The following is a 10105-nucleotide window of genomic DNA, read 5'->3' on the forward strand; positions in this document are numbered from 1 at the left end:
TAAGAAGCTGTACCCAAGCAGCCATAATTGTTTATGTTTAAAAAGTTAAAGATTTAAAAATATAAGAATGTACATATATTGACCATTGCATTCAGTCCAAAAATGTCTATAGATCACATACTGTTCAGCTTATCTGTCCTGGTAGATCGCTTTAGTAAAAATTCAGCAACTCATGAATAAGTTGCATTTGGTTAAAGATTTGGATTTAAATAACAATGTTCTCAATTTAAAAATATAATACTGGACAGTGCCGTGCCTCAACAGGCTAATCCTCTGCCTTGCGTTGCCGGCACACCAGGTTCTAGTCCAGGTCGGGGCACCGGATTCTGTCCCAGTTGCCGCTCTTCCAGGCTAGCTCTCTGCTGTGGCCTGGGAGTGCAGTGGAGTATGGCCCAAGTCCTTGGGCCCTGCACCCCATGGGAGACCAGGAGAAGCACCTGGCTCCTGCCATCAGATCAGTGTGGTGCACTGGCTGCAGCATGCTGGCCACGGTGGCCATTGGAGGGTGAACCAACAGCAAAAGGAGGACCTTTCTCTCTATCTCTCTCTCTCACTGTCCACTCTGCCTGTCAAAAAAAATATAATACAAAATGGTTAACAAAACCCTAGTGGTACAAATCATTAGCAGAGAAAGTCTGTGGCAACCTCTTTTACAAGCTGGCATTATAGTAACACATGAAACAGGTAAAAAATAGCCTTAGGTTACAATATAATCAATTTCATATTTTATTTTAGTACCAAAAATTAAGAAATCAGGTTTTTGTTGATCATATATAATCATAAAGGTTAAATTCAATTCTATGTTTTACAAACAAGTCTGAAAAAAGAGGGTATAAAGTATGGAAGAATGGTCTCTGGATGTTACTACTGGCCTCAGAAAAGTAGTGCTACAGATTTCTGTGTAAAGAGAATATGCTGTTCAAACATTTTTCTATTTCAAGGCATGAAAATATACTGGATAGAAGTAAAAGGACAATTACTTGTAACAAATTAAAGATAGGTGCAAACACACCAATCCCTGTCTAGCAGTATATAAAGCATATGGGGCTCAGAATTTGTCTGTTGCTAGCACCTGGCTTTCATAATAAATACATACCAAGTAATCAGATTGAAATTTCAAATCATCATTAAGGAAAAAAACAAAACAATCCCTAGTGGCCATACCTCACTCCCCCATCATCAGATTTTCATGAGTTTATAAGTAAAACTGAGCTTGTCCTCTGAAGGTAGTTGACTACCTCCTGACAGGAAGGTGAATGCCGTTAACTTGGGGCAGGAAAGGCAGTAAGAGCTCCAGTTGTGTAAAAAGTGAGAAGTGGTCCACTAGTTCTCAAATATTTCACAACACCAGAAGTGGAATAGTTACAAATTCTCCCAGTACCTTAGATCTGAGGCTTCGAGAGGCTTTATCAATAATGTTCTTCACTTCAGAGAGGAACATCATAGTTAGTACTAACTTCACATAGGAGTGCTCTGGATCCCAATGCATATGAGCACTCACCATAAGAATGAGTTGTTTCTCTGTTCCAAGATGTGCCTTTCCAGATATTTCAATCAATTCCCTTCGAAGTTCTAGTAGTACTGCAACTCCAGTGTTATCTTTTGTCACAACTCTGTTCAGCATAGTTTCAGACCCTTATGAATTTGCCATTGCCAGCTGATTAAATTCAACAGTGTGTTTCTGAATCAAGGTAAATTTTTCTATCTTGAAGAATACTGCACAGCCATCAACATGTTTTCTTTCTTGGTATGACATTGTTCTAGCTTGAGACATAGGGCCAAATAATCCATTGTAGCCACTTTTTTTTCAGTTATTCCAGAAAAAAACTGTAATACTGTTCCATTTCAATCTCCTGAAGGCTTATGATTTCAGCATTTCAGCTCAAGATTTCTTGAATAAGGGCCTTTTTCCAGTAGTCCCAATTTAGTGCCCATGATGGACAGTAGCCATATAAATCTCAGGTCACATATTTATCACATTATAGCATATGACAGAAAACAAGGCAGTTGGCCTTGTTCTGTCTAGTTCTTGCAACATTATCCAAGATCTTGGAGGTAGCTGTTCTGTTGAAACTGACAAATTATCAAGCACATAGTTCAGCACCCTTCTTGTTCCATCAGGTTTCTGATAGGGGTTCAAGATAGCCTGTGTAAGTGGATTTCCTGAGTGATATCATGTTTCCAAGTTCTGCAGGTAAACTACGGATTTTATTAGAGGACAGGTCCACGTATGCCAGACTGTGAAGCTTGGCAATGTCTGAGGAATGCAGGACATGGAATTGTCTCTCAGATGCAAAGCTGTCAAGTGAGTCAGTGACCACAAAGATGAGCTTAAGCTTCTTACTTCACCACTTCTTTCAAGCTCTGCCCGATGCGATTTCTGTTTGCTGCTTCCTCAGAGGACATAATCATGTACATCCTGCGAGGGTCAGTGGGTCCTATTTTTCTTTGGGGATGCCTCTAGTGGTGGGGGAGGGGAGTGCCACCCTCCTTTGCCACTTCAACCACCTCCTCCCTGTGAGTGCAGCATGGAATCGCCATAGCGGTCCTGCCCACTGCTGCAGCACTGCTTCCTTTGCACTTCTGCTGACTCAGCCACTGCTCTTTGTTCCCCTCCCAGCGGTGCTGCTCCAGCAGTCAGCCTCAGATGCCCCCTATGGGCCTGCCCACCACTACACCCTGCAGCTCTCTCGGCCGGGCCTCTCCCTCCCTGACTGCTGCCTTCTCTTCTGTGCTGTGGGTGTCCTGGCCAAGGATGCCACCACCTCTTCCTGCAAGCCCCCCTCGCTTTCATTGAAAGCAAACAAGCATCCTGGCCCTCATTAACAATCTATAAGGGCTCCTTTTCTTGTTTTTTTTTTTTTGACAGGCAGAGTGGACAGTGAGAGAGAGACAGAGAGAAAGGTCTTCCTTTTGCCGTTGGTTCACCCTCCAATGGCTGCTGCGGTAGGCGCGCTGCGGCCAGTGCACCGCGCTGATCCGAAGGCAGGAGCCACGTGCTTCTCTTGGTCTCCCATGGGGTGCAGGGCCCAAGCACTTGGGCCATCCTCCACTGCACTCCCTGGCCACAGCAGAGAGCTGGCCTGGAAGAGGGGCAACTGGGACAGGATCGGTGCCCCGACCTGGACTAGAACCTGGTGTGCCGGCACTGCAAGGCAGAGGATTAGCCTAGTGATACGCGGCGCCCGCTAGGGCTCCTTTTCATATACATTCTCACCAGAATTTACTTACTGTCTAAGAAAAGTCACTCTGTTGTTTTAATTTGCATAATTTGTTCCTCAAGGCATAGAACTCCTAAACAAATAACCAAGAGGGAATTTAACTGAATAATAACCTCCCAACAAAGAAAGCCCAGGAACAGATAGCTTCACTGCTGAATTCTACCAAATTTGTAAAGAGGAACTAATTGCAATTCTCAAACTATTCAAAATATTTAAAAGAGAAGGAATTCTCTGAAGCTACTTCTGTGATGTCAGCATCACCTTAGTTCCTGAAACAAGAAAGATACTCATAAACAAATATTGCTGATGAACAGATGTAAAGGTCCCCAACAAAGTGCTAGCTAATTAAATCCAACAACACATAAGATCTTTCACCTGTAGAAGTTGAATTTATACAGAAATGGATCAACATATGAAAATCAATAAATATGACACATAACATTAACAATATGACAATAAAAATCCTATCATTATCTCAATAGATGCAGAGAAATCATTTGATAAAATATTGAAACCAAAAGACTCCACCAAGAGACACTTACAACTCCTAACATAGTTTGGTAAAGTTGCAAAAAATAAATTCTACACACAAAAATCAGTGACATTTGTATGCACAATGCTGTGGCTGAGAATGAACTTGAAAGACCCAGTATCGTTCACGATATTTACTAAAAGTTTTAATACCTTGGAATAAATTTAACCCAGAATGTGAAAGATCTCTATAATGAAAGCTAGGCATCAGAAGCAATGGGTGGCAGGCCTATTAATGGCTGATCTGTACAGTGATCTGCCCTCAAGGAGACCCAACAGGCCAGTCTACTGCAGTGGCTTTCAATGTGGTAAGCCTGGGCTTCAGCAGAAGTCAGCTTGTGAAGAGCCCTGGCAGTTCTGCCAAGAGTTGGATCACTGGAAATGGACCTGCCCTGGAGTCGAAGGATGCCCAGGTCAGAGCCACAGATCTTATTGGCTCTAAGCTGAAAAGCCCTTCACTCAGCCCAACTTCCAAAGTGACCACTGCAGCTGAGGGGATGGTCAAGTAGGGTCAGCAACATTGCAGGCAGAACTGTAAATTTCTTGTTAGAGATGCCACCTGCCTTGACCTGGCCAGCTCTCCTCCCAGGCCAGCCAAGTAATGAAAGTCAACAGAGTGCCTTCCCCTAGGAGGTTCACACCTCCCTTAGGATATACCCCATGTGAAGAGATAGATAGGTCTGGGCCTCTTAACTTAAAAGGCCTAAAGCCCACCAGATTATTATCAAGCCCCTTCTATCAGGTTCTATTTGCCTCTCAATCAGAAAACTTAATTGTAGCTTAGACAGCACCTTTCTTAGCTCCTCTAATAATGACTCTGTCCTTTGTTCTAGAACCTGTCTATCGCACTTGGGCCTCATTCCTTTGTAATCATAACCTCTACTCTACCACCAATGGCTCTACTCCTAACATGTGTGTACTGATGGTCCTCTTCCCCACTTAATGCTGTATAATTTTTCAAACCTGGTAAATGCCACTCTTAGGATCATTGGTTACTATCCTCACCCTGTCTTTTATGACCTTGTCTAAATATGATCAGAGTCGGCAAACTTGGAAGGCTTCCATAGCCTTGGCAACTCATGACGACAGCCTAGGATGGTTACTGGCGCCATAAACTAGAGTGTCAATTTGTTGGGTCAACAACAGGAGCCACTGTGCACTTGCTCCTCATGTGGGATCTCTGTCCTTAATGTGCTGTGCATTGTGATTTGGTGCTATAACTAGTACTCAAACAGTATGTTTCACTTTGTGTTTCTATGTGGGTGCAAACTGTTGAAATCTTTATACTAAATTGATCTTCTGTATGTAAAGAGAATTGAAAATGAATCTTGATGCAAATGGAAGGGGAGAGGGAGCGGGAGAGGGGAGGGTTGCGGGTGGGAGGGAAGTTATGGGGGGGGGAAGCCATTGTAATCCATAAGCTGTACACTGGAAATTTATATTCATTAAATAAAAGTAAAAAAAAAAGAAAATCATAAAACATTAAGGAAAGAAATAGATGAAGGCAAACAAAAAATGGAAGGCATTTCCATGTCCATGGATTGGAAGAATTAATATCATCAAAATGTCCATAATACCCAAAGCAATTTACAAATTCAGCACAATCCCAGTCAAAATATCAGCCATATTATTCTCATGTCTAGAAAAAATTGATGCTAAAATTAATATAGAAATAGAAGAGACCCCTGATAGCTAAAGCACTCTTAAACAAGTAAAGCAAAACTGAGGGCATCACAATACTGGATTCATAACACACTATACAGGGAAGTTATAATCAAAACAGCCTGATATTGGCACAAAATAGACATGGCAACCCATGGAGCAAGATAGAAGACCTAGAAACTAACCCACACATCTACAACCAACTAATCTTTCACAAATGAGCTAAAATCAATCCCTGGTGATAGGAGAGTCTCTTCATCAAATTCACACAGAAGCATGAAACATGACCCCTACATTACATCTTATAAAACAATCAACTCAAATTGGACCAAACCTCTAAATCTAGGACCTGATAAATCAATAACTAAAGGAAGACTTCAGGGAAACTGCAAGACATTGGCATTGAAAACAAGTTCTTGGAAAAGACCCCAGAAATACAGGTAATAAAAGTAAATATACAAGTGGAGTTAACTTAAGCTAAAGAGTTTCTGTCCTGTAAAGGAAATAATTAATAAAGTGAAGAGGCAATCAATGGAATGTGTTAAATTATTTGCAAATTATGAAATAAAGGATTATTATCCAGAATATATTAAGAGCTCAAAAAACTTAACAACATCAAAACCAACAATCCAGTTAATAAATAGGCAAAGGACATGAATGTGAATTTTTCAAAGGATAAAATTCAAATGGCCAACAAATAAAAAGTCCTCAGAATCACTAGCCATCAGGGAAGTGCAAATATATGCCACCATGAGAGGTCAGCATTGCCGCTGTATCATGTATATCTACCATCTGCAGAATCCCTGTGTCAATTTGAGTTCTGGTTGCTTCACTTCTAATCCAGCTGCCTGCTAATTCACCTCAGAAAGTTGTGGAAGATGGCCTATATCATTGGGCCCCTGTGCCATGTGGGAGATCCAAAGCCCCTAGTTTGTGCTTTAATCTAGCCTAGACCTAACCACTACAGCTGCTTGAAGAGTGAGCTGGTAGATGGAAAATCTCTCTCTGCCTCTACCACTCTTTCTCTGTAACTCTTTCAAATAAAAAATAAAGCATTAAAAAAGGACAGTGAGGTTTTACCACTTCCCAGTTAGAATGGTTATCATCCATAATTAAATGCATTAATTAATTAAATGCTGGTGAGGGTGTGGGATAAAAGATACCCTAATATACCTTTGAAATGATGCAAATTAGTACAAGCATTATTGGAGACAATATCTCAATATCTCTGACAATATATCTACCATATGATATATAAATAATCTGGGAATATATCTACCACATGACCCAGACATCCCACTCCTGGAAATTTACCCATGGGATATGAAATTGGCATATGAAAGTGTGATCTGCACCCCCATGTTTATTGCAGCACAATTCACTATAGCTAAGATGTGAAATCAACCCAGATGTTAATCAAATGATGACTTGATAAAGAAAATGTGATACACACTCACACACACATACACACACACCACACACACACATACAGTCCGTGGAATAGTACGCAGCCTTAAAAATAATGAAACCCTGTCTTTTGTAATAAAATGGATGGACCTGGAAGCCATTTTGATAAATGAAGTAAGTCAGTTGCCAAAAGAGACAAATATCCTATATTTTCTCTGATTTGTATAATTAACATACAGAGTACAAAAAATGTATTGTACATGAATGAGAATTACATTTTGAGATTTGACTATTGTTTACAGCCTTTGTCTATACTATTGAGGAATAGTTTTTTTTTTTTACTTACAATTTTTTGAATTACTTACTTAGTTGAAGGTTAATTTTGGAATTATAAAATAAAAAGAAAGTAGTTCAATGTAAAGATTAAAAGAAAAAAATAAGAAAGCAAGGGGGGACTGAGGCACATGGGTAGGAGAGAGTGTAGGGCAGGATATATAACAATTCTCCTAAATCTGTGTATATGAAACATCAAATTTGTTCACCTTATATAAATATTTATTTATTTATTTATTTTTATTTTTTATTTCATAAATGTGAATTTAAAAAGTGCAACTTTTGTATTGTTGTGGCTTCCCCCCAACCTCCCGCCATCCCGTGGCCCTCCCCCTCCCTCTCCCATCCCACCCTTTATCGAGTTTCATTTTCAATTACCTTCATATACTGAAGATCAACTTAGTATATACTAAGCAAGGGTTTCACTCACACAACCGCACAAGGTATAGGGTATTGTTTGACTAGTAGTGTTTTTAAGTTTCATAGTAAAACACATTAAGCACAGAGATCCTACATGGGGAGCATGTACCCAGTTACTCCTGTTGTTGATTTAACAATAGGCACTCTTATTTATGACGTCAGCAATCACCGAGACTCTTGCTATGAGCTATCTAGGCTATGGAAGTCCCTTGAGTTCACCGACTCTGAACTTGTTTAGTCAAGGCTGTGTCACAGTGGAGGTTCCTTCCTCCCTTCAGAGAAAGGCACCTCCCTCCTTGATGGTCTGTTCCTTCTGCTGGGGTCTTGTTCACCAGGGTCTTTCATTTAGATTGTTTTTTGCCACCGTGTTATGGCTTTCCATGTCTGTGAGACTCTCATGGACTTTTTAGCCAGATCCGAATGTCCTAAGGCTTGATTCTGAGGCAGGAGTGCTGTTTTGGGCATTTGCCATTCTATGAGTCTGCTGTGTGTCCTGCTTCCCCCGCAGGATCATTCTCTCCCTTTTAATTCTATCCTTCATTATTTGCTTACACTGGTCTTATTTGTGAAATCTCTTCGACACATATCCTATCTTTTTGATCGGTTGTGTATTGTTCACCTTATGTAAATAATTAAAACATAAAAATAATAAAAAGGATCTAAGCAATTTATAGTTTCAGATGATTCCTTAAAATACTCCAAGGAAATATGTATGGAATGTCAAAGGATCAAAATACCCAACATATTCTCAAAAATAAGACTAAAGATAGAAGTCTCACAATCCCTTAATTTAAAAGAAAAAGTAATCAAAAACTGTGGAAGTAGCATGAACACAGATAGGAAGATCAAGGTAATGGAATAGAGAGACTGAGTGTGGGCATTTGGTCCCTCCGTTAAGATGCTGTGTAAGATGTCTGCATTCCTTACTACACTATTTGGGTTCAGTTCTGGCTCCTGACTCAAATTTCCTATCAATGCTAAAATGAGGAGCAGTCATGATGTGACAAATAATTGGGTCTCCGCCAGCCACATAGGAGGCCATGATTATGTTTATGGATTCTGGTTCAGGTTCTACTTACAGCCCAGACCTGGTCATCACAGACACCTGGGGAGTGAACCAGGAGTTAGGAGTTCTCTATCCCTCTCACTCTGTCACTCAAAAAACTACTACTTATAATGATAAATGTTTAATATAATAAGCTATGTTAATAAAAGAAAGTCAAAATCTGTTAGTTTCATTTCTCAAAAAATTTTACTGAATTCAGCTTATCATTACAACCTTGAACAATCTATGAATTGAAGAGAATTCCCACAAGAAAGGCACTTTCAGGAAATCTACAGCAGACCTCAATAAATGGGAATAAGGTATAGTATATAATTGGTGTAAGGCATCACACCACTCTCATAGGCACTTTTTAACTTGAAACCATGAGTGATCCTTCTGTTGGTTGCTCCATTCCTCCCATTACTAATAGCTGAAGTTTCTAAGACTTTCATATTATCTCAGTCCTTAAAGTGTTTTGATTTGTTTCTACTCCACCAGTTCTCAAATATTCCACAACGCCAGAAGTGGAATAGTTACAAATTCTCCCAGTACCTTAGATCTGAAATTAACACTTTGAAGCAATGACTTGAACAACCCTTGTCTTTACAGTGGAGAAATACTTTTTATATACTATTTTTGAACTCTTTTGTATGAAGTGAATTGAAAATAGATTTTGTATAACATAAGACTGGGAATAAGGAGAAGGAAGAATGGTTTTGGAGTATGGGTGGGAGGATGGATATGGTGGGAAGAATCACCATATACTTAAAGTTATAATTATGATGTGTATGAAGTTTAGTATATGTATAGTTTTGCACACATTCCTACCAACTTACTTCTAAGGATATAATTTAAATACTTTCCATGGGACGCCAAATCCACTTAAGATGGGTAGCATAAATATTATCTTAAGTCATAAAATGGTCATATGAATAGAGTTAAGGGTCTGGAAACAATAATAGATAGAATTAAAAAGAAGTGAATTATCCTACATGGGAAGCAGTCCACATAGAATGACAATCACTTTAAATGACTATCTGGCCTCAAAATCTGGCTGAAAAGCACATGAGAGTGTTTCAGGTATGGAAAGCCAAGACACTGTGGCAATACATGTCCTACATGAAGGAATTCAGTGGGTAAGACCCACCAGTGGAGAGAAGCGGTCATCAAAGAAGGAGGTACTTTTCTTTCAAGGGAGGAGAGAACTTCCACTTGTTTATGGCCTTGCCTAAACACTGGTAGAGTCTGTGGATTCAAAAGGCTTCCATATCCTATTCAGCTCATGTGAAGAGCTTTGGGTGATCACTGACATCATATACAAATGCTAATTCTTAAATTAACAACAAGAATCACTGTGCACTAACTTCCCATGTAGAACCTCTTTCCAGAAAGAGTTGTATTATAATCAAGTCTAAGTGCTCACAAAAGAAGTATCATTCTTGGTTGCTTCATTAATATTGATTATGTTGCTTTAAAAAAAAAGGAG

General features: G+C 39.7%; 1 pseudogene; it reads right to left on the bottom strand.

Annotated features, from left to right (window-relative positions):
- Positions 1–1339: 1339 nt before the first annotated feature.
- On the bottom strand, positions 1340–2541 carry LOC133764027 (CCR4-NOT transcription complex subunit 6-like; annotated as a pseudogene).
- Between the last annotated feature and the right edge of the window lie 7564 nt (positions 2542–10105).

This window comes from Lepus europaeus, chromosome 7 (assembly GCF_033115175.1).
Source record: "Lepus europaeus isolate LE1 chromosome 7, mLepTim1.pri, whole genome shotgun sequence".
Lineage (NCBI taxonomy): Eukaryota > Metazoa > Chordata > Mammalia > Lagomorpha > Leporidae > Lepus > Lepus europaeus.